A 26,186-nucleotide genomic window follows, 5' to 3' on the forward strand; every position below is an offset into this window, starting at 1 on the left:
CTCACAATCACGTGATATACTAATCCACCTGACGCCTTCACACAAGCTCATTTAAGCGCTCCATCTCCACAGGTGGGCTGCCTTTAGAATGTGTTCCGTTAGTTTGGCTGCTACATCATAATTCTGCTTGACCATTAGCCATCGTCCCTTCTCGAGACGTATCCTGCCCACGTTCATTTACTTTTCTTCACAGATTTATTCACGTTTTTTTAATCTGTGTGTTTTCTATAAACCACGTGCTCCTTTTTCTGTCTCTCAATGTACCTCCAAGCATGTCATTGTTCCCTACATGTGTTGTAGTAAAATGTTTGTTTGGTGTTAATAGCCACGTTGCTAAACCACGTGAGGCTGTTGAATAAAAGTTAAAGGTGCAGCTCTGCAATTTATGGCTCAGGCCATTGCTGGCAGAAGGGCCTCCACTGGGGAGATCGAGCTCTATGAGAGAGCCCCTCTAGATTATTTTTCGGCCTCTTCATTTACGCTTGCCAGACATCTTGGAATACGTGGGAAGTACCCATACTCATTCCTCCCAAATGTGACCAGCTGATCGATTATCTCTGGTTGTACCCATTGTTTACACATTAAATTTCGATTTAAAGCTTTCGTGACTGCAGTGATTCATCTTCTTGGTTATTTCGGTAAAGTCACGTAGAAGGGAAAAAAATAATAATAAAAATAAAACATAATAAAATAATTCTCACGACGTTTCGGCCACAACGCAAGCAGCCGTCATCCGGTGAAGAACAGGTCTGTCGGGGAGACAGCGTCTGAATGAATAAGCTGGGTTGGAGGGGGAAGAGCGCATTGACAACCAACCCAGCTTAAATATACGCTGCCAAGCTTGGTGATGTTCATTCAGACGCTGTCTTTCCGACAGACCTGTTCTTCACCTGAGGACGGCTGCTTGCGTTATGGCCGAAACGTCGTGAGAATTATTTTATTCTATTTTATTTTTACTATTATTTTATTTTCTCCCTTCTACGTGACTTTACCGAAAGAACCAAGAAGATGTTTACCCATTGTTTTCCCATTGTTTACCCTTCGTTTTCCCATTGTTTCCACTGCTGCACCAAAAGTTCTAACTGGCAGCCCGAGGATTGCACGTCTAGGGTGCTAAACATTACAGTACTGCGGCATTCCTTCTGTTGTTCAATATGTGAACTCAAAAAGGCCAGTGTGATCGCGCAGTGAGCGGAGGTCACGATCTTTCGTCCTTGCCACGCGCTTGTTCAAACAATTTGAAACCCACGGACATCGTAGCTCTGTGCATTTACACTGAGTGAAAGTGAGTAAATCGGCAGCTTCACCCGACCTCAAAAACTTTCCACGCACAGCCTACCCATGATGCGAATCGTACGCGATGGCGGATTTCACTCGATGTGATGTCTGAGTGTTGGGTTGCAAGCGTGCTTCAGGGAGATGGGGTGGGCATGCATTGTTTTTTTTTGTGCTTTTTGGTTTGGTGCCATTTTTTAATTTGTTTTTTTTGCTTGCTCGTAGGGTTTTCATTTGCGTGGTAGTTGCTTTACATTTTATTTGATCCGTTAAATATAATTAATGTGTAGCGTTGTGGGATGCAATTAGCATGAAATATATGCGATATCAAATGTAAGTATTTGGCAGCTCAGAAAACAACTACTTACTTTAAGCCCTTGTTATACATAGGTTGCCAGTGGACGCTGTTATTATGCAGCTTGAAGCCATTGTATTTGTTCCATGAAACAAAATAAGCTTTGGAAATTACGTGTATTTGGTGTGTGTAGGCAATGTTTACACAGGTATTCACCACTATGCATCGACCCATCTTGCTTATTTGGTATTCTCATTCATAATAATACATATGCACTTTATTTAGAATGTCCTTTGTTTCTTGGCCAATGCAATTAAATTTAATTCATGTTTATTGGGCAGGAATGAATCCGAGTTCCCAGAGAAAGCCCTCCGCATCAAGGGGTGACACTCAGAAACTCCATTTGTTGGCAAATTGACAACCCCGTGCCTTTGGATTTTCTGTTTGCACATAGTCACTTTAAGATGTTTTCTTGTTCATGTTTTTTTTGTTTGTTGCGGTTGCACCCGATTCAATAGCCGAATGACTCACAAGGTTATACCTAATAAATGAAACTTGAACTTGGAAGCCGGTCACCCATCCAAGTGGTCACGACGTGCAAACCTTCTTAGCTCACCGTTATCAGTGGTTTTGCAGCAGGGAAACCCGGTGCTGCGAAACCTCATTGTGAGCCCCATGAAAAGCATATACGTAAATGTATGCAGGTGAGGTGGGGGGGGGGGGTAAACCATTATGAACATACTCTGGTCGCCTGATGAAGCTAGTTGTAATTACTGGCGAAACATCGTACTCAGTTTGTAAATGCTGTGGCTTGGCTCTCCAACACACCGGTTAGTGCTGTACTAGTGAGGAATTGCCAATGTTCTGTTTACGTGACAACCCTTACTAGTTGGCTGTGTCGGGTGGCGTTGGGTTTTAACGACACATTTATATATTTACGCGATCTGACCCAAACACCTCTATTATGGACCACTTCACAGTTCAGCACTTTTGTACAATGTCTAAAGCTATGAAGTGAATGCCCTTAGTCCCACCATATATATGGTGTATAATTATTGAGTGTCTTTAAAAAACGTCGGATTTTTTTGCTTCGTGGTGAGCACGCATGCACGTGCGTCGGTGTTTGCGGTCATGCTGCATAGCTCCGTCGTTGTGTGTCCACGTGTTTACCACTCGTTGCTCAGCACGATGTGCGATGAACCTACCACGCACTTCCCGACGAAGCTCCCATTGTGCGGGACAACAGACGTCAAACATGATAATTGTTTCTTTACCCTTTTATCTGGCAACAAAACTGACACCTTTTTTTGACAAGGAGTCATGTTTGCATTGACCACAATACCTGCAGTCGGAATGCAAACAAAAAACACAACTCTGATAATGTATGCACTGTCCTTGAAATGGATTGGTCCACACCCGAGACAGCTTTCCTTAGAGCCTAGTCTCACATGGTGTTGGACCAGATGACGCCAAAAGGCGCACAACTCAAAGACAATGGCACCATCAGAGTATGAGAACTCGGGGTAATCAAAAATAAAAAAAATAAAGGTGTCAGTTTTGTTGCCAGATAAAAGGGTAAAACACCAATTATCATATTTTGCTACTGGCAAAGGAGGTTCCAATGGTGAGACGTCAGACATTATGCCGAACAGGATAAGGTGTAAAACCTGAAAATGCGCCCAAGAGCTTCTCCATCCTACGACAGGTCTTGCATTCGGCGATATATAACGTGGGGTTGGTGTGCTTGCGGGTTTTGTTGTTGTTGTTGTTGTGTGACACATAAATAAAACCGTCGTGGTCGGTGAGATGAGATGGTTGTTGAAGGAGAGAGCAGCGAGCAGCGTGCATACCACCCAGGGCCAATGGAAGCATTGCCTGCATCCTCACGGAAGAATGTTCCATTATGTGTTTGCATACTGTATAGATGTTGGATTCCTGTCCTACCTCATTATTTACTGTGCACCATTTTACAAAAGCTCCACTCCTCCAAACTTGATGCACTGTATGCGATCTTCACAACCAAAGAAATGTGCTCAAACTTCAAAAAATATACCGTTGACTCTTGCAGCTGATTGCTAGGCTGATTATGAGAGTGTTTTTTTTCCCCTCTCTCGCAAAGATGATTCGTGCAGATGAAAAGGGGCTGTATAATGCTTGGGTGTATATTTTTTTGCTTTGAAAGTTTTCAAATGCCAGACTGTACACTCATTTAAGGTTGTGGTGACCCAGGAGACCTGCGACCAAGTGTATTTAGCAATTTGTTGACTGATGGAATGTCAACTTCTTTTAACACAAGAGTCATGTTTTTGTATCCGAATGATTTGGTGGTGTACTGCTACGCACGTGCACACATACATGAGTTGCTCGCATATGAAGCGGATATTTTTTACTCTTTGTTTTTTTTCGGAAAAGTCACGTAGGTATAAAAAATGAAAACAAATACATTAAATCACGACGTTTCGGGCGCAACACAAGCGTCTTAGACACACTTAAGCGTTTGTGCGTTCACTATGCTGTCCCCACCTGAAGAAGGACTCTTGTTTTGCGCCCGAAACGTCGTGATTTAATTCATTTGTTTTCATTTGTTTTACCTACGTGACTTTACCGAAAAAAACAGAATATGGATCCTTGCTGTCACGAAAACTTCAAATCTAGAACGGATATTTCTCATTTATTTTTCCAACTATACAAGCTATTCTCAGGATGTAGTTCTTTCTCCGCGTGCAACTCTTTTTTTACATCGGTCCCATTTTTTCTTCGTGACTAATTGCTGTAAAATAATTGCACCACGAAGCTATGAGCAGCTCACCTTTGCGAAGTCATTTTGCGAGTAAGTAATCATCATCCATTTTTAAATCCTTTATATTAAGTTCGCATGCTTGCGTGCTTGCTTGCTTGCGTGCTTGCTTGTTTACGACCGTGCAAATCTTTCGGTCGTTTTTTAACCCACTTCCCGTGATCCAATCGAGCTGACATTTTCCACACAGACTCGTTGTGCCAGACAATTAATGTTCGTGAAAAAAAATTCCCAAAATGTTACACTTCTTAGGCAAAAAAAAATATTTTACATATATTCAAATAGAACTCATTCATCGCTTTGGCTGAATACCACAGTATAAGAGCCCAGAGTGTAACCCCTCCACAGGCCGTGGCGGAGTAGCGCAGTTGGTAGTGCCCTCGCTTCCCATGCCAAAGGTCGCGGGATCGATCCCCGCGTCCTCCACAGGCAAATATGTTTGTAAATCCTTTATATTAAGTTCGCTGCCACGCATATAAAGGATTTATAGTGAAAAACTTTGTTTTTACTGGTTATACTTATTGTCCTGCTGGTTTGCTTTGCCCATAACAAATTTGCCACAATGGGGGGGGGGGGGGGAACCACCATGTCTCTTGAGTAAGCTTGATAGTGCTGATGAAGCCCAGAAGGATAAGGCCAGTCTAGAATGTGTTGCTAAAACTAGGCTACTATACAGTCTCTCCAGGTTACGCCACCAAATTACACAGTGAGTTTGAATACAATAATAATCTTCCAGCTCTATTTAAATACAGTGGTGGATAAAGGCCTCCCCATGTCAGACTGGTCAATGGGCGTTGGTGAACAGCAGACGCCAGGGCCGGTTCAAATTCCTCTCACCACTGATGTTAGCCATGGCTGGTAATTGATCTCAGGTCACGTGCTTTATAACATGGCATGCAGACTAGTGTGACATAATCTACTCACTGAAATGCAAAATGTAAAATGTATCAAGTACATTTTACATGAAACGTAATAAAAAAAACCTGACCATATAGTATTATTTGCATTCATACATCACATCTCATCTCAAACATTTGAAGGGCACCCCCAGTGGCAGCTGTCCCTGTGTGGCAGGTGACTCAGCACTGGCCTGCAAGCAGGCATTAGTCTGCCAGCAAGAGAGATGATGATTGGTACGTGTAATCTCAGTTGAGTAATAATTTGCGGCTCATTTTTCAAATGTTTGCAAATTTGGAGAACATCGCCAACACAGAACCTTTAACGTCCACTGTGAACATGCATGCACATTTTAATTCGTGATTACTAGAGGGAAAACCAGTCCTTAGACCGGTCATTTACCACTCACTTCACACGTGTCACTCATGAATAATCTTTTCACCTGACGATCACCACTCACCTTATACCACTCACAAGCGCTCTCGCTACACAGGTAACGATGAATGGACACCAGTCGGACAGTTATGTAGTATATAGAGAGTGTGCACCTATGAATACCCCCACCTCTGTCCACCCAGCATTATAAGTGGGTATTGCACTGTTAGTCGATCGGCAGGTTGTGTGTGGTCGGGTAGAATGTGGGGATAAATACAGAATCAGAATAATCAGAATATTGATTTATATTGGAGGAATCCGATGAGCTATGAAGATTTTTTTCACAGACGTCCAGTCTGGGCCGGTCAGAACATCACAGCACCAAACAGTACAAAAACACGACAGAAGTGCAAAGTAAGGAGAGGTAAGCAAATCACTAAACATTTAAATAAATAAAACGAAACAATTTTACTTGACCAGGTAAAGCCCACTGGCCGATTAGCTTCTTTTTCAGAAGTGCCTTGAGAGCTCAACAAAGTGGCTCATCTTCTTGGTTCTTTCGGTAAAGTCACGTAGAAGGGAAGTAATAAAATAATAAAAATAAAACATAATAAAATAATAAAAATAAAACTTTATAAAATAATAAAAATGAAACATAATAAAATAATAAAATAAAACTTAATACAATAATAAAAATAAAACTTAATAAAATAATTAAAATAAAACATAATAAAATTTCGATTTAAAGCTTTCGTGACCGCAGGGATTCATCTTCTTGGTTCTTTCGGTAAAGTCACGTAGAAGGGAAGTAATAAAATAATTAAAATAAAACATAACAAAATAATTCTCACGACGTTTCGGCCACAACGCAAGCAGCTGTCCTCAGGTGAAAACCAAGTTTCAGACGCTGTCGCCTCGACATGAGAATTATTTTATTATGTTTTATTATTTTATTACTTCCCTTCTACGTGACTTTACTGAAAGAACCAAGAAGATTAATTCCTGCAGTCATGAAAGCTTTAAATCGAAAAGTGGCTTATCATATGGAAATGTGTAGCAGCCAAATAATCAAAATAATCTGGTAGAGGTCCTTCTGCCAGCAGTGGCATAAGCAAAGCAATTGCAAGGCTGCACCTCTCCCTTTTGACCTATACCTGTTTTACTTGTCTCTGCTTCCAATGCAAACATTTTAACAAAACACGTTTTAAATCTCACACATGAAAGTAACTAAACGATGGCCTTAAAATAAACTATGGGCTTACGAATTTTTATGAACTGCAATCTCTTTAGAGACCACAACAAATGTACAATGTTGCACCTGACCTACGTTTTAACCTTAATTACAAAGTAATGAAGGATCATTTTGATTTATTTGTCAGCAGCCATCATGGTTCAGATGAACGTAATCCTGAGTGTAGAGGCCTTGTCTGCACTGCCACGTTGCGTGACGAAAGCAGCCTTTAACAAATCTATAGACTTTAACAAATCTAGAACCTTTAGCATATCTACGGGGACTTTTTTCTCCAGCATCAAAAATGATGAAAAATATATTTTAAAAAGAATTGGCTTTAGCCTTTCTGCCAGAAAGGCCTTTCTGCCAGAAAGGCTAAAGCCTATTTTTTGTTGCAGCCTTTAATAGTTAGGTTATTAAACCTTGGCAGCAATGGCCTATGTCATATTCATTCCACATCTTAGCATACGGATGTTTTGTAATGCTAAACCTAAATTCATTTACACTAACTGGGACTATGCCCATGAATATAATTATGCCTTATATTCCTGGGCACGACCACTGTCTTTTCACAGCCATCCACATTATACACCCACCCCAAAGTTTACAGACATGCCACTCAAACTATGGCCAACCATTCCTAACACGAGGAAAGTTCTGTCGTAACCTTTACCATAGTCAGGCTACTGACAACATTTATCTCAACACTAACTAAGCTATGGGAATATAACATTTCAAGCTGTGGCAAACCTCAAACAACAAGTATGCCCCCAATAAAACATAATCTTTTACGAGATTAACACTGACAATCGTGTACAACTTTGTGATGTGTGGAAGCTCTTGTCACAATTACTTTGCAGTTCCTGCCCAGGTATGTCTCGCCCCATTGTAGCAAGACTTCATTGTATGTCTAGCACAAAATCATAAAGGTGAGATAAACGAGGGATGTCATTATGGTGCATCTCATGTTCACATTTACTCCGTGACACCATAACTAGCTGCTAGGGTGACACATGTGGACGTGCCCATGCTTATCAAAGTGAACTGATGAGCCCACTTACTGAGTCTGCTTGCTGCTGGGTCAGCCTTGAAGGGATATTTTTCTCTGGCACAGAGATGTTCAGGTAATCAAAGATGTACTTGGGTATCTGCCGACTGAACTCAACTGGCTCGTGCTTAAATATGCTCCATACATCCTCTGTGCCCATCTGTTCCAAATTCATCATTCATTTTTTTTTATGAAGACATCGCCTTCAATTGTTTAATAAATTAAAAGTAACAATTATCTTTCTGCTCAAACAGGCGTTGTGTATTCAACACTGGGAATCACTTTGGTTGTTTTGATATGTTGTTATAGACCTAGTCACCCTAGGCCTATAACAACTGTGTATACTCTGATAAAATTCAACACAAGAACACCAGATCTTGGTGAAAACGAAACATCTATTCCTGCCACCCTAACACAGATGCCAATTACCAGACTTTCTTGATAAACCCTGGGCAGGTGGTAACCCTACTCAGAGATGAAAACCCTAGGCTCAGCATTAAGTACGTATGTGTCTCAGCAGTGCTAGGGCAGACTAGGCACAGGGAAGGTGCAGACAGGGCCTGTGACAGCTTGAGACACAGGGCAGTAAACACAGACATGGCCCAGGACAGTAGATAATGCCCTGCGCAAGCAGAACAGATGAGCCATCAGGCAAAGTCCCAGGGCAAGCTTCAGACAGCTGAGTAGTGAGGCAGCCAGTGTAGCTGCGGCCTGTGCAAATTGAGGACTGGGGCCTAGGTCAGTGGAGGCCCAGGGAAGCCAAGACCAGGGCTACCACTTGTCCGAGGATCATCCTTTTTGTGAGGTCGCTGTCCGAAGAGGAAATTCGTAAGTCTTTCCAGGACATTAAACATCCCGATTTGTGTCAGTTGAATTGTGATGCTCATCTCAAGACAATACATTTGTATATATATATAACTCTCCTCTCTTCCAGTATTGTGAGATATTATTCTCAAGATATGTTGCAGTTTTGTCTTATATCTCAGAGTTGGCTACCCTAATCAGCTCAGGGGCAGCGCCGCTGAAACATATAATGTCCGGGATAAGCTGCGGCACAGGGCAATGGCAATGATGTGAGAGATTAAGAAGAAAGAAGGGGAGAAAGATGATACGAGGCAGTGAAAGCATTAGGCCATTGGAGACAAAAAGGTCAGAACAAAAGAAGCCAAAAGGGAAATAAAAAATAGGAATACATCTAAAATAAAGTAACAGAAAGGCAGAGAAAAGGTTCAGGAACAGTTTTGGTCTAAGCAGTGGTTCATTTACGCATGCTGACTGCCCCAGCCTGATGAAAAGACAGGATCCGCATGGGAACAGGTACTGCCAGAGGGGTGATCGCGCTGCCTTCATCCAGCTTTTGTGATGTCCCCAAGATTCGTATCTTGAGTAACTACAGTGGTGAGAAAAATCAGCTCGCAGGCTGAACAGAATTTTGATTAAACGAATTTGCATTCATTTGTGTCCGTTGAAGTGTGTGTTTGCATGAGTGTGTGTATCGTAGCGGTAGTGTAGCGGTTAGCGCGCTGCGCTACGAATCGAACGAGCCGAGATCGATTCCCGCCCATGGCCAACACCAGTGACGATTATCTGAACCGGTCCTGGGCTTCCCCTAGGTCGAATCAGCCTCAAACGAGTACCCAGTGTGGTGTATAAAATATCACGACTGGGGAGACGAAGGCGACTGGGCGTGGTGTTGGCCACCCACCTCCTCGTGTGCCCTGCCCAGCCTTTATAGGTGCTAATTAGCAGCACTTGCCCCAACAGTCTGTTCAGGCTATACGGGGGATCTTTGTCTTTGTCATATCGCAGTAGGTGTCTTTACACGTAAATTAATCTATTGCAGTCGAATTTTCGGTCTGGCTTGTGTGTGTGTGTTACATTAATAATCTCAAATTGCAACATGCACAATATTCACTCACTCTGAGCGAGAATGAATGACTCTCGTATGAGGAACCCCATACCAGTGAGAAAGGCAGCGAGGCAGTGAGCCGCTGCTGAATTCCGCCAAACTCTGCACTCGCCCATCCAGCACTGTCTAGGCTTCGAACAGATAATGAGATCAGGTGCAATCCCGGTGATGTGGTCAAAGGCTAGTTGCTTTAATTGCTTGCCTTACACAATTGCAAAATATTTGCAACTCGTGATTACGAATACGAGATTCAATCTGTGTAATGGAGCTTGATGGGGAAACGTGCAATGTCATCGTCATCTGAATGTTCGAAACGTATGAATGTGACTGCATCTCAAGACGCTGTGGAACATGGTGGACATTTGACATTAAGGCAGCTTCAAAGAGCGGAGGGATGATAAAAGGTAAGCCAGATGCGATGCCATCCCATTTTCACGAGGCATTATGTCGAAATGAAATGGACCGTAACTTGTATTAACTTTGGAACATGATAGACATTGTGAAGTGCATGTCAGAATGCAAGTGTTTGTCTGTGAGCTAATTATTTGGGTTAACATGGTGAGTAGAATTGTGGTGCATGACTATGTTGGTATCATGGGCCTACTGCCAACAAGTTTTTTTTATGTAAGAGGCTGGTGTTTTGGCCAATTTGCACTTATAGCAACGAGAGAGATTGCTATTGTAGTTGGATATGAGGCATTTTGCAATGTAATGCCTCGAAAACTTGGACAAACGAAGCTATTTGTGACTTTACAAATTTCTTTTATGCACAGCCTAAGGCTACCCAGCAGGGGTGCGGGTGAGGGAGGGGGGGTGAAGAAGGAATAATTTGCCCAGGACTTCACACAAAAGAGGGCCCTGTAACAGGCCTGTGTTTTTTTTTGTCAAATGAATAAAGGGGCCACATGTGGCATCCTGCCCCAGGCCTCCAGGCTCAGGACTTCCAGAAAACTCCAGGCGGCCCTGGCATAGGCACAGACACACACACACACAGGACTATGTGAGATGGAGTCCATCTCTGTAAGAGCTACACGTGGAGCCAATGTTCCTCTAACAATGGCAATGCACTGGCCCCCTGTTCTCCGCCCGCTCCGATTTTTTTTTTACATCTGCTGATAAATGGAAATGGGAAATTCTCGTGGACGCTGCCAAGATTCACTTCAGATTGAACAGCAGCCACCGTGATTGAGGGTGGCTGGGGCCACACAAGAGGTGCCTTGGATATAAAGTCTCGTGCAAAATGAGTGGAGAATATGATGCGGGGGATGATGAGATGGGCAATATACCCTTATCTTAACTGGTGGAGATGAGTAACTGCCAGTGTTAAAGGTTTCACTTGGATCAAGCTGTGGCTGACAAGAATAAACAAATATGGAATTGTTTGGTATAGATGTCTTTACCTCTTTATCTGGAGGTATATGTTAAATCATGAATATGATACGGAGAGCTACAATCTCACATTCTCACTCAATCTGTCTAGGTCTGTTCTGTTACTTCACTGCTCCACAAAGTCTGGCTGTGCACCTAGCCTGGCACATGCGCTGTGGTGACATCACTTCAATAAGTCACTGACTTGTGTGTAACTCTGCCTATGTTTTTTCTCTTTCCAAAGTTTACTTCAATTGAGTGTTCGACATTATGTCATGCGACCAAGCATCTGTTTGGAACTCGTGCGGGTGACAGCACCCAACCTTTGTTTGAGAATGGTCAATGGCTGGAGATATCACATACATTGATAATTCCCTTCAAGAGGCCTCTTTAATCCACACGAGAGGCGCTGCACGATTCAACATTCCCTTGTCACACGAAATAGGTCATTGCACGGCAGTCATTTTTTTAATTTTCTGAATTCGTGTTTCATCAGCACAGTACAATTGCAACAACAGACGGTCACTGTCATATCATCATTTATCTTTGTGGTCTTGCTCACTTTCATTGAGGGAATATATATGAGTGTGTCCTCATACATTTTAATACACAATTTTTTTAAAGGGAGGGGAGACGGGGGGGGGGCTGGTGGTTGTAGGGGAGAAGTATGTAGTGTCACAGTTAGTGGTAGTGTCACAGTTAGCAGTGGTGTAACAGCGAGCTGTGCTGCCAACCAAGCCACCCGAGTTCGTTTCGCGCCCAGAACCAATACCAGTGACGATTATCTGAGCCTGTCCTGGGCCTTCCCTCGGTCGACTCAGCCTCAAATTAGTACCTGGTGCGGTGTGTAAACATGGCCACTGGGGAGACAAAGGCGGCCTGGCGTGGTAGGTGCTACCGTGCTACTCTCTAACAGTATTTGCCCCAAAAGTGTGTTAAAGCTCTCTGTTTGTTTTTATGAATTATCAGCTGCACAGTGGTGTCGGTTGGGGTTGCATCTCGTATATCATGGGGGGAAGGGGGGAAGTGGCCTTTTAATTACGTGCGTGGGCTTATTGAGGGTTTAAGGGGTTGTCTGCACAAGGGGTCCCTGTGGCAGTCACTTTTATATATTTGTTTTTCTTGTCAGAGGTGGAAATTTGCCAAATGAAGTGGAAACGTGAACTTTGCAGGATTTTTTGGTTGTGTGTGTGCGTGCGTGCGTCATAATTGGTGACTAGGCTGAGACGATCACCTCACTCCACTTGAACATCTTGTTGAATGACAGGTGCCTCGCCAGGTTTGAGCCCTTGATTTCAGTTGAACCCGCTGAGTGCTCTAACCCTTGAGCAAACAAATGCTGTCTCCTGACCACCTCTGAGTGGCCAGGGTGGCTAATAACCATATTCTTATTCTTAATTTTGTTGAGATACTATTGGCAGTGGTGCACACACACACAAACTCGACACTGTCATCAATAACACTGCAGATATCTCCTCTGGGCTGTGTCTTGTGGTTGTTGTTGTTGTTGTTGTTTGACTTGCATCCCACTGGGATTATTGCACACAGCGTTGGTGTACGGTGTTTTTTTCTGCAATATTTTGCTGTCTTTTCTTGGATTTTCGGTTTGCACTTAGTCACATATTCACTTTAAGATGTTTTTTGTTCATGTTTTTGTTTTTTGTTTGTTGCGGTTGCACCCGATTCAAGAGCCGAATGGCTCACAGGGCTCTGCCTAATAAATGAACTTGCACTTGAACTTGAAGAAGGATCATTGTCCTAAAACGTCACCTGTTACATGTGCATTCTTGTTAAGGGCAGTCTCATTGATGAAACGTGTGAAGTTTTTGTTATTTATACAAGTGAATAAGATGAATAAAATGTACAATTAACTTACATTCAAGAAACATGTTACTTTATCAAGGCAAGGCCGATGTCATCTGAAAAGTAACCACATCAATTCTCTTCCTTTTTTATATTTCGCACCACGCGAGTACATACCATTATGAATTCATGCCTTGATGCAAGAACCAATTTTTTTGGGATCAATTAATTAACGATATTCCTGCCACACCAAAATCAGAAGGCAGACGCCACCAAAGCCCTCCTTCAAGGATATGTGCCACGGCGAGTAATGATCCTTGAACGTGACATTTCTGCGAGCGTTCCCTTCGTTGTCAGAAAATGTCATGCACTCTTGATACTAAGGACCCGAGCAGGTTGTTATAATGTGTAACCTTTTAGCATCTATCCATAGCGGCATTTGTCTTGGAACATATGCTGCGGTAAACAGTGGCTGTATTGGGGGGATGCTGGGACATGAGCGATGTCGGGAGGGTATATGGGCCTTTGGAAACATTCTCCTTTGAAATAACCAGATTTGTTTAATAACAATGATTACAAAAAAAATTATGCTGCAAATATCACCTCCCAAGTGCCATATCTATTGCCCATTGTGATCAATGACTCAATAGGTGAAAACTGCTCCATAAGTTTGTTTGTCGAAACAAATACTGCTGGCTAAAATAAGGCTAAAACGGCCAATTGGCGGACTGGTAATGTTTATTTTACTGTAAACCTGTCTCTAATATGATTTTACCAGTGGTATTGGAGAAGCCAAATGAGACATTAATTATTGGTGATGCCTCGTGGGCAATGAGGGATATTTCGATTTAAAGCTTTCGTGACTGCAGGGATTCATCTTCTTGGTTCTTTCGGTAAAGTCACCTAGAAGGGAAGTAATACAATAATAAAAATAAAACATAATAAAATAATTCTCACGACGTTTCGGCCACAACGCAAGCAGCTGTTCTCAGGTGAAAACCAGGTCTGTTAGACGCTGTCTCCCCGACAGACCTGGTTTTCTCAGGTCCGAGCAACCAGGCAGTATTTGTTTACCTGGCTACACTAAGAAAGCTGAATCCGATACATGTGGCTCATAGGCCGATTAATTAAACTATTTAGAATCAGCAAGGTCAGTCTACAGCTGGATGAAGACTTCGCCCCAATCTACTGCCATCTCTCATGATCCTGAGAAAGCATCACGATCTTTGAGGAGATAGCCAATGGGTGTCCACTGCACTATTTGTCATTCGTTTACACTTTCTTCTGTCTTGTGCCAATATGCTCAAGTAGTGGACACCTTTCTGGTGTCATGTCGTCAAGGTCAAGACATCCTCTGTTCGGACTTCCTCTCTCTATCCGGTTCTTTCCATTTCTCCGAACAACACACTTTCATTCTCCTGAGAAATTGTAGGATCAAAACGTGGCTCGATTTTTTTTTTTCATGATGAAACAAACCCTTTCATTTTGAGTAGGAAGGAGGCAACTGTAGAAAGCGGTGGGAGGTGGGTGGGGGGCAGCGTAAATGCATTGGGAGAGATGTAGCCAAAACTTTGGGATTAATAACCATTGAATGTACAGACTCACCACTGGTGATCACCCGCGCTGGATGTTATATAATTTATATATTTTGGTTCTCTTTGTTCTCAAAATCCACGTTATCCTTAACGGTCAATAATGTTCTGGATCCACCCATGTGGAAAGTTTATTCTGTGAAAATATGAAAGTGTGGTTGAAATACTCAGGATGAAGTAATATATTGAAGTCGGATGCTTTAGATCTTTTAGAATTTCAACAAAGCTACGCTTGAATATTTTTTTAATGCACTCATTTAATTGTCTGATTTTTTTTCATTGTTATTGCCAAAGTCGTATTGCAGTCCTGGAATAGTGAATATTCAAACATGTTTATGGTGGTGAGTAAAAAAAAAAGCCTTCGCTTCTCTAAATTTGTTCCATCTTGGCATTATGCAGTGTGCATAACATTCATACCACCTTCCACGGGCTTGGGGCTCTGGCATGTGTCGCTGGGAATTCATGATCTGAATGACAATGCTGTGTTGCAATTTGACAAAACAGCCTTACTTATTCATGTACTTACACAACAACAATTGCACATTGCAATTTTTCAGTAAATTGGTTGGACACACAATGTATCTAAATTCCCTGCAAATCACTTTTTCTGCTAACCCTTACATTTATTATTTTGTGTTTTTGTATAAATATGTATATTTTATTCTTATAGAGTATTTTTTCCCCTTTCTGTATATATTATAAATCTCTCAGCTTTGCATCGCATCATTTTGAATTTCTCTCTCTCTCATTAATCTCCCTCCATGTAATCTCCCAAACCTGATTCCCCCCCACACCACCTCCCTCACTACATTGTATTCATATATTGTTTTAAAATAGAATACACATTAGACACTTTATGAATCAAACTTTTATACGATTCATTTGTCAGATGAGAAAAACATTTCTCCTCCCTATATATATAAAAAAAAACATGTTATTCTCTTTTAATCAAGGTCAAAATATGATTTCCAAATGGCAAACTTTTGCCCAAAGGGAATGTTTTCAATTGGTGTGTTGAAGGTGTTAGGATGCACCAACATTTACAAAAATAAATCTCAGTGAGCTCCTTGGCTGCTACTGCCATTCATCATAAGCCACTGAGAGTGCCGGGTATTGATATCAGCGCTCGGTTTTCCAGTAAAAAAAAACACTTAGAATCACGACAGCACTCTTGATTCCAAAACAAATCGAGAGATTGAAATAAATTGCGTGTCACAAAATCTTTAATGCACTTATAGATAATATTGTATTCGTGGATTTATTTTATTTTATTTTGTCTAGCAGCATGAACAAGACAAAAACGTTGTATTTCAACATGATGCTGTTGTACGAAAGCTTTATCACCACAGTATTATACTCCACAACATTGGTCAATCGGCCCGTGTAGTCATAGTAACGATCGGTTAAAGACATATACCCAACCATACACAGAGTACGGACTTCCAGAGATTTCAAATTAACGCTGTATGTTACACGCAGTTTAGAGTAGGTGAGATTTAAATAACCTATGAAAGTAATCAAAACTTAAATTTGTACTTCGTAATAATGATGGCAGACAGCAGACTATAAAAAAATATAATATATCCCTTTCCATTATTATGAAGAATATAAATCGACTTTTTTTTTACTTCCCTATCAGCCTGGATTGGTTTTATTGTTTGAAAATAAATACGTTAGTAAATAAAGCATTGTCATATTTAAGAATGCAATTTGGCTGCCTTTTATTGGCTGCTGAATAAATTAACAGGGGACATGCGGAAACAAACAGAGAACAGGATTCAACACCACTCCCGTGTTCGTTTCGTTTACGACCGTCAAACACCTCGTTTTGTTTGTCGTGCAATACTCCTCAATGGCCCTGTACTCATCTGCAATATCGACGTTTTCATTTTGTTACTGCTGCGCTCAAGCAAACCCGGATCTCCCTTGTAAAAAAAAATAGCCGGGCGACTGGCCGAACGGGGTCATACAATTCGTGGAACAAATCGCATTTAACGCAACACTCGGTGATGATTGCGCTCATCACGATGTGGACAGAACGTGGCTCGCTGTCCGCCTCGCTGGGTGACGCTCATCTCCGCCCTCGTTAACCGCTGCGTCGGGGACATTTTCCCGTTGATGGCTGCGCGGTTTAATCCCACAACTAGGCACACGTGCGCTTCCCTCCGCCCGGGGCTTCTCGCACACGATGAACGCGGCGCGCGTGAAAAACCAAGCGCCCTTAACAGGACGCGTTATTCGACAGCGAACGGGAAGCTCATTGGGTCACCCTAAACCGCATCCGCAACCGACAACGCCAGACAAATGGAACATTGAACATTGAAAACTCTGCAGCAGCGCTGCGACTGCGGTCATCCAGAAACAGACCGTGCAGCTCGTGACGACGCAATGCCCCCCGATCCACAAGTACGAAGGAGACGTCGCAGCGAAAAGCACTTTGCCGTCCCTGACGCAGTTGTTGTTGGGCTCGACCAACTGGATGTCACATTGTAGTTGCGGCTCTGCGTCGACATTCAGGCGTTCGAAAGAAAAGGGGATTGAAAAGCTAAAATTGAGCATAGACTAGACAAGACTGCATTATCTCGGCGAGCACTGCATGCTCCACTATGATTTATTTATCTCCATATATATAAAAGGCAAAGTTGTGAATATGTGTGTCTGTTCAAAATGTTTAGCGTACTTCCCGACATGCAACAAACTGGAAATTTGCCATGTGGGTACTTTCCAGACTGTACACCATGCAGCTCAATAATGCAGAGATTTTTTTGCACGGCAAGTGATCTGTGACGTCAAATCTGTCATGTGACCCGCGCACGTGGAAGCGTAACGCATTATCGTGTAGTGGTTAGCGCGCTGTGTGTGTGTCTGTGTGTGTGTGGGGGGAGCGGTGGTGTAGTGGTTCGCGCGCCGCGCTACGAACCCGGCGACCCGAGTTCGATTCCCGCTCACGACCAACACCGGTGGCGATTATTTCAACCGCTCCTGGGCCTCCCCTAGGTCGACTCAGCCTCAAACGAGTAACTGCTGTGGTGTGTGAACATCGCCACTGGGGAGACAAAGGCGGGGCCGGGCGTGGTGGATCCAAGTCCCGGGCGAAGCCGGGTAGTACAGCTAGTCTCTTATGACCATCATCATCAGCCACAGTCAATCCACTGCTGGATGAAGTCCTACCCAACCCGGCATCATCTCTCACTCTCCCGCGATGTAACAATCAACCGAGCATCTGTGCGACGAGATGATTGTACGGCTCCATCTCCTCAGTGGATACACCCTATAATCTCTTTTAGAGTTAAACATGTTAAGTTCACGGCTAATTTCCAAAGCAATGCATATTTCGGGCAACCCACTTGCAGACTATTATCCCGATCCCCACAGTGTGCCGAGGGACAGCGTTTGTTGTTGTTGCAAGCAAAGTCAACTGCGAACAGATAAACCTCTGAGATTGATAATCATTTCCGCTTGGTTGAGATTTTTTTTATGTCCCCAAAAAAAAAAGCGTGGACCAAAAAAAAACCCCGCCTTCCATTGCTTCTGATTTAAGCGGAGCCTCATTGTGAACGCAGCGCAAACCGCACGAGTTTTTGCGAGCTGCTCCGGGAAATGCTCCGGGAAGTTCGCGTGAGAGTGAGAGAGTCTCCGAGCACCTCCGAAAACCGCGCACGCTTTGTCCACCCCAGGACGGCTTTGTGCAACGAACACGGAGAGTGTGTGATTCGAGGTGTTAGCTGCGATTGTTAGCAGTCACCCTTAACGCAATAATATATTGCATACCTCGCATTTTTGATGGCCCTAAAATGACCCATTTACTGGGTGTGCAGTCTTCAATTTTTATCTGCGGTCTTGGAAAAATTAATATTATCCACTTCATGAATTCACGTTATCGTCATTATAACTACATTAGGACTTTCCTGGCTGAGCAGTGTTTCGCTGTAGCTGCGCGAGCATCCATCTTGAACTCTCTTCCACTGCACACACGCAACAGCATCCAAGCACCATCATCCAACTTCAAGCAGGAGTTTAAGGCTTTCACCTGTTCAGGCTCTCACCCTTTCAAGCTCACACCTGGTTCAGGCTCTCAGCTGTTTAGGCTCTCACCTGTTCAGGCTAGCAACTGTTCAGGCTCTCAGCTGTTTAGGCTCTTACCTGTTCAGGCTCGCAACTGTTCAGGGTCTCAGGTGTCCAGGCTCTCAAATGTTCAGTCTCTCAACCTGTTCAGGGTCTAACCTGTTTAGGTTATCACCTGCTCGAGCTGGCTTACGAGGAACTTTGAGCTCTGGCTCCACAACTCCAAGTTCTCAATCAAACATTGGGTCTGGTATGAGAAATATATGCTCATTCTAATTTTTGTTCAATTATTGTTATTGAAGCAATAGTAATGTTTATAGGTCTGTAAACGTTACACAGCTTACGAGTTTCTAATTTAAAATGCATTTTAATATACATGAACATTTTTTTTTACCATAGTTTTAAAAAATTACATTTTGCGAATGCAGACTGTATACAACTAATTTTAGTGCCTTTTGTTATTTTAGCCAAGAATAAATTGCTTTCCTTATCTTTATCTCATACAACAAGGCGTGAAATATGCTGCAAAGTGTCACATTAATATGCGACTTAGTTAAGCGGTGCAATGTCTATAACACCTGTAAATCACCACATTTTTTAGTGACAAATTGGATTTTGGAATAAGCAGTCGCACCTGCCAACATAAATTATTCTGTTCAAGCCGTCCGTGAAAGGCAAAGTGAAAATGAAGTTTCATTGCTTTGCATTGAATAAATAAATGTAATAAAAACAGATTTTACACAAATGCTGTTAAAAAATATACTGTAAACACAGTGGCGGATTGGACATTTATCTCAACTAAAGAATAATGCTCAGTGGACCGAAAAGTTGATGCCTGTAATCAATGGATAAAGTTTTCCCCATTAGAATAGTTAAATGTCGATGACTGTTCTGACATCCCCAATGGGGGACTTCACTCCAGCCCTGTCAGCTGTTTGCTCAGTGATTTTTCCAAAAGGAGCTCGGTTGTAAATTTGACTCTTAGTGCTGATGAAGCAACCTCGTGGCAAACAAGAGCTTGCTAATTGTGCTAACTTAATTTGGTATGAAAAGGCAAAGGTGCAGTCCTGCAATTGCTCCCTCACTCCGATGCTGACAGAAGAACCTCCACTAGACGGAGCTCGAGAAACAGCCTCCGAAACGTCGTGATTTTTATTTTATTTTACTTTTATTAATTTTAATTTTTTACCTACGTGACTTTACCGAATAAACCTAAGAATAGGAATCCTTGCAGTCACGAAAGCTTCAAATCTAGAACCTCACAGACAGTTTTCGGATAGGAAAAACTGTGTTGATGCAGCGGCTCACACCATTGATGGGCAGACAGGATGGCTGTTGAGTAGTGTATCCACCGCATGGCTGTAAATACCCTTGCAATGTGCATTACTCATTGGCTCGAGCATGGATATTACCACCAACTGTGATCAGTTAAAAGGAGACGGGGAGGTGAGGACATTGAAAGGCTCTCTTCAATGCTGGCCAGAAAGTCCTGGAGGAGGTTGGGGTACCCACACTTTATCCCACCACACGAGATCGACTGTGGTGACACCATTTATACTGCAGGGTGGACAGAGGCGGTTGAGAGGGGGGGGGGGTCATGCATGCTCCCCATTCTTTCAGCTGTTGTATCGGGAGATCGAACCAACGATTACCTGGATTGAAAGTCCGGTGTCGGAACCATTACGTCACAGCAGCAATCCCAATTTGATGTGTTCGCCTACAAAAAAAAAACATTTTATAACATGACAGTAGCTCAAAAGGGTGCTTTGGAAAATATTTGTGATTTTTTTTAACAAAGTGAACACTGCAAAATGGAGCACGTATAAAGCATTTGCAAAGGTTAAGTGCTATTTTGTTTTGACATATTTCAATTCATTGCATAATAAGTAACTTAGTCAAGTATCTATCTCACGGTAGATTATGATTTTCTCTTGTGCTGTCTTTCAAAGAACGGTCAACTGCAGCAATTACCTTTCGGGGGTCACGGTTCCTCAGTAAAGTTATACGATTATGTTAATACTTAAAGGCTTCCAACTGACTGCAGTTGATCCTAAGCAGGCATCATTCTTTTCATTGGATGCAACTTCAGTTTGTTTTGAGCGAAACTTTCAAATCTCACTAGTATTTATATTTGTTACACTTCCATTCAATCGGTTTAGCTTCAGAGTCTCTTCAGTGGCTTTGGTTTAATGATGCCACAGTAGCACATTGTGAAAGCTGATGTCTGCTTGATGCATACTTTATAGCTCCCTTAACGACTGCAATTTGGTGTTAAGTGGCCTGTGCATCAGTGCTGCTGAGTGTGATGAAATACACAAGTAACATCGCAGCAAGGAAGCAGAATTCTCCATTTAATTGTGGAATGTTTGTACTGTTGACCGCATGTTGTGACGGTGAAATTAGCATAGTTTATCCTATCATTGTACTACACCTCGAGGGGTTTTATTTTTACCAAGTGAAACGTTTGCTGTTGCTCTATTCTCCACCACTGAATTTTGTACACTTTTGCAAAAGCAGTGAAGCTTACAAAACGTGTGGCCGATTTTCTCTCAGCGTGCCAAGGTGCGTTATGTTGTGGAGTCCGTAGAACTTAAATTTTATCTGAAAGCCGGTTAAGTTCTTGGACATGTGCACTTTAATGGCTTTCTAAGTAATTTTGCAAAGCAGATACAGGGTTTTGATATTTCCTTTGCAGTTAATTTTTTGTTGTTTTGTATTTGAATCATGCATTTCTTGTATATTCGGAATTGTTTAGTACACATATTGTTCGTCACCGATACAGAAAACTCATACTTCAATGGCCTTTGTCTATGGCCAGGTAAGAAGCCATCGAGACCAGGAGCGCATGTTTTTATTCTATCAGTCAAACAATATCCTTCATTTAAAATCAGATGGGAGCCCGCCGAGACTAAAAGTCTGTTTTTCAAGGGAGACATGGGTCACAAAAGCAATGCAATACCACCTGCGATAAAAGGTCGAGACAATATGGTATAGGGTCAGAATATTAAGCGATAAAGAAGACTCTTATATTACGACGAGACTCATCTTAGCCAAGCTTCTCTTATCTGCGACTCCTACCATCTGTGGCCAGGATCTATCCTCAAAAACCCCCTATTATCAGGGGCGATTGTGTAGACAAGAAATGTAGCATGACAAATTCCTCCTATTGTCCGCATGTATTCGGAGATTAGAAACTCCCACGATTTCCCGCCCATCGATTCATGATCATGTTGAATTAATGACAAATCATCATGAACTCTAAACTGAAACGAAACTGTTTTTATTTTACCAGGTAAGGCCTATTGAGATGTATAGCTTCTTTTCAAAAGCGACATGGCTATCACAAATGATAGTTCAACGAAGTGGCCAATTAATGTGGAAATGTATTGCAGCCCCGGAGCGAGAACGGCAAACACCAAATATACAGCGGCATCGTCAGGGCCGGGATCGAACCCACAACCTCATGTATACCAGGCGAGGTAGTTAACATCTCGCTACCGCAATACCCTCTCAATTTATGTACATCCAGTGTGTTTGCCATTTCATCACAGCAGCACCTTTTCAAATTAGGGGAAAGGGGGGGGGGTAGGGACATTGAACTTTTTTTACACGGTACTTCAACTTTTTTTTATCTCAAGATTTTGAAGGATGCTTAATCCATATATGAAATCAGATTTTTGTTAGAACACTGTGTTCCCTATCAAAAATTTGACCCCTCATACATTTCGAGAGCAACATATGAAACGTTTTTTTTTGGTTGAACCTCAAGGCTATGAATGTTTGTGTCTGGAAGTTTTGAAGGATATAAAATCCAATATTAAATCAGATTTTTTTAGTAAAGATTTGATTTCTATCCATTTATTCAAAATCTCTGCATTTTAGAAAAATGCGTACACGCATACTATGTGCTTATATATACACATTTTCAATTCCCAACTGTGCCTAACATTTGCATCCAATATTAAAAAATGTATTCACGGGTATTAGATTTTATACATAACCCATCACGTTTGTTTTTTATTCTTGGTTCTTTCGGTAAAGTCACGTAGAAAGGAAACAATAAAATAATACAAATATAAAACAATAAAATTCTCACGACGTTTCGATTGCAACACAAGCAATCATCATCAGGTGTGAAAACCACAGCAAGATGATTTGATCATGATTGCTTGTGTTGCAATCGAAACGTCGTGAGAATTGTATTGTTTTATATTTGTATTATTTTATTGTTTCCCTTCTACGTGACTTTACCGAAAGAACAAGAATATGAATCCCTGCAGTCACGAAAGCTTTAAATAAAAAATCCTGTTTGTTGCTGCAAATCTTTTCACCAAGTAAAATAATGAAAAAGTTACCTTGGCTACGAAAAGCTGAAAACAATATTAGTAGCAAAGAAGAATTACACATTATTTCAGCATATGTCGTTGCTTTTCTTTTTCCAAAGAAATAAAATGTAACCATAATTAGCCGGAAATCTACCACCTCCCTGTTGTCTTTATATTATTCCATAAACGACAATTGTCAAGGGCTTATTGGTACACAAATTCCTATCATGGTCCTTTTTCCCCCACATTCTAGGGTTCTAGGCTAATACAGTGTACAAGCCGCAGCACAAGTGATGCATTTCGTGGACCTACCCCACTCTACAGCTCTCCCCGCGTGTTTTCGCGGTTGTACCGCGTATCGTTTGGTCTGATGTCTCGCGGCGAATGCGCTGCGAGCTTCATCAGGAACACAGCTCAATGCACAAGAAGTTCCCCGCGCTGCTCCTTCGCGTGCAACAGTTAGCAGCATGCGCATTGCAGCCCAGTTCCTGACAACCGTGCTGAACAATACGTGCCACAAACCCAAAGACACGTCGTGCAGCTATATGGGCACACAGTGGCAAAACCTACACAGTACTGCTGCCTAGCCTTTGCCGAAACATTGTCGTTTCCATCAGCGTGCATAGAAACTAAAAGTAAACTAAACTTTTAAATGTTTTATTTTACCACTGAGCGATATGTCTCTTTTTTCAGAACCGACCTGGCCACAAATGATAGCTCAACAAAGTGGATTTTCACGTGGAAATGTATGGCAGTAAACAAAAAGACGCTCTAAAAAGGCAAGTTTCTGAATGCGCAGTGTTCACGCCTAGCTGTCCCTAACAGGGTGAAGACACCTATGCACGGTGCGTTGTATATAACAACAACAACAAAACCCATGTCCTGAATTGCCTGTGTGTCCGTGGCATTGACAAATAGTGATGAGTGCAAGATAACAGCAGGAAGCCCAAGTACACTTTTACACAATGGTAGGCTATTTTTTTTTATTTTTGCAGAATGCAACGCGTCCCTTGCATGACTCATTCACGCATCACGGCAGTGGCGTGCGCGCGTTGGGAATGTTTTTTTGCATCTAAAGTACACGTTCATGCGACCTCTTAAAATGTCGCGACGAAATAACAACACGTGGCTGACACGTCTTCGCCGCGGTTTAAATCATACGTAGGGCGAATTGTGGATCCAAATGAACAACGATGACGATGTTGTATCAGTGGGCAAGGGTGGTACGTTAGTAGTAGGTTTTTACCCTTTAAACTGGTACAAAACTGACACCTTTATACAAGGCATCATGTTTGCAATAACCACAACACAAGCAGTCAAAATGCAAACAAAAAAAACAACTCTGATAAGTGCATATCATTATCATGATCAGAGTTGTTTCTTTTTGTTTGCATTTTGACTGCTTGTGTTGTGGTTATTGCAAACATGATGCCTTGTATAAAGGTGTCAGTTTTGTACCAGTTTAAAGGGTAAAACCCTACTACTATATTTTGCCACTGGTAAAGGAGGTCTCATAGTGTAAAGGGTGGTACGGTTTAGTGCACCGCGCTATCTACCCGGCAAGCCTGCGTTTCATTCCCAGGCAACTGCCGACCTTCGTGGTGATCAATATCTGAAGCGTTCCTGTGACCTCCACTTCACCAACCCGCACTGCCTAGCATGGGGAGGCACGGTCAAATAACCCTCGCTGCTGGACACACATTGGCAAATGCTTTCAATTTTTGTTTTTCCATTTCATTCACACAATTGCTTTGCTGCAAAACGGAACACCGTCTCATACTGGCTGTGTTTGTAAACAATAATACACGTCCCTTATTTAACAAAGGACATTGCTGTTTTTTATTGCAATTCTACTTTTGAAATCAGCATACGAAATCAGCAGTCATTCAGATAATTGACTAAGTGAGTGTGACAGGCCGACTCGTCACTAAGTGAGCGGCAAGGGTGGTTACCTGTCTCCATTTTAAATGTGCATTGATAACGGGTGACCATTTGTATGGTGGAGGTTTGTGAAGGAATGGGGTCCATTTGTAGGGCACTTTCAGAAGCAATCCGTATTTCTGCCAGAGAGCCTGATTGATTGAATGCTCGGGGAGCTGCCTTGTCACAACAAGTTACAGTCCGTGGAGATGAATGCAAGTGCAATAGTCAGCACAGCGGGGGCATTGAATGCAACGGGAATCCAGGACATCCACAGAGTCGCTCACAATAATACAGCATCGGCAAAATGTTGGGCGACCCGTCCATTTAAACAATTCACGGCAGTAACCATTGCAGCCTTTGTTCATTTCTGAATGAATTCTGACAAAAGCGTCAACGCCTAATGGCGTCAGTAAGTGTGCAGTGGGCGTTTCTTGATGTGAGCTGGCGTGAGTTGTCGAATATGATTTTTATGCTTTTGGCCAATTTTTTTTAAATAAAATTCTCCGTTCAGATATCGGGCTAAAGAACCACACCGCACGGGTCACCTTTGACATTATATATTTCAAGAGGTTTTTTTTTTGGCATACCTTAAACCGCAACGAAGCCTGCAGGTTTCGTAAATAATGAGGCTATAAGGGGGAAGTAGTGGTGCAGTGGTTAGCACATTGTACTTTGAACACTGTGATACGCATTAAATTCCTGTCTCGGGGTTAACATCACTCAATCAGATCTGTCCGCTAACCTGCATTGACCAGCGTGGTACAGCGAAGTCAACCCCATGTACAAAAGTGGTGGGGAGGCCTTCATCCAGCAGTGGATTAACAAAGGGCTGGAAATTTTTACGAGTTAAAGTAATATGATGCTCCAGTTCAGCGTCTCATCAGTAGGACATTACAAGCTAAAACTCATGCTTGCAAATTTGGGATGCGCTGCACCAGAACATCAATAGACCATCTTCTTGGTTCTTTCGGTAAAGTCACATAGAATGGAAATAATAAAATAAAACATAATAAAATAATTCTCACGACGTTTCGGCCGCAACGCAAGCACCTGAAGACCAGGTCTGTCCGGACGGCTGCTTGCGTTGCGGCCGAAACGTCGTGAGAATTATTTAAAAATGTTTTATTTTATTATTTTATTATTTCCATTCTACGTGACTTTACCGAAAGAACCAAGAAGATGAATCCCTGCAGTCACGAAAGCTTTAAATCAATAGACCAATTTTCACATCTTCTTTGTAGATGTAAAATTAAAGACAAGCCACAGTGCGACTGTGACCAAGC

The sequence above is a fragment of the Lethenteron reissneri genome, chromosome 19 (assembly GCF_015708825.2).
Source record: "Lethenteron reissneri isolate LAM-NWPU_2019-01 chromosome 19, ASM1570882v1, whole genome shotgun sequence".
In the NCBI taxonomy this organism is placed as follows: domain Eukaryota; kingdom Metazoa; phylum Chordata; class Hyperoartia; order Petromyzontiformes; family Petromyzontidae; genus Lethenteron; species Lethenteron reissneri.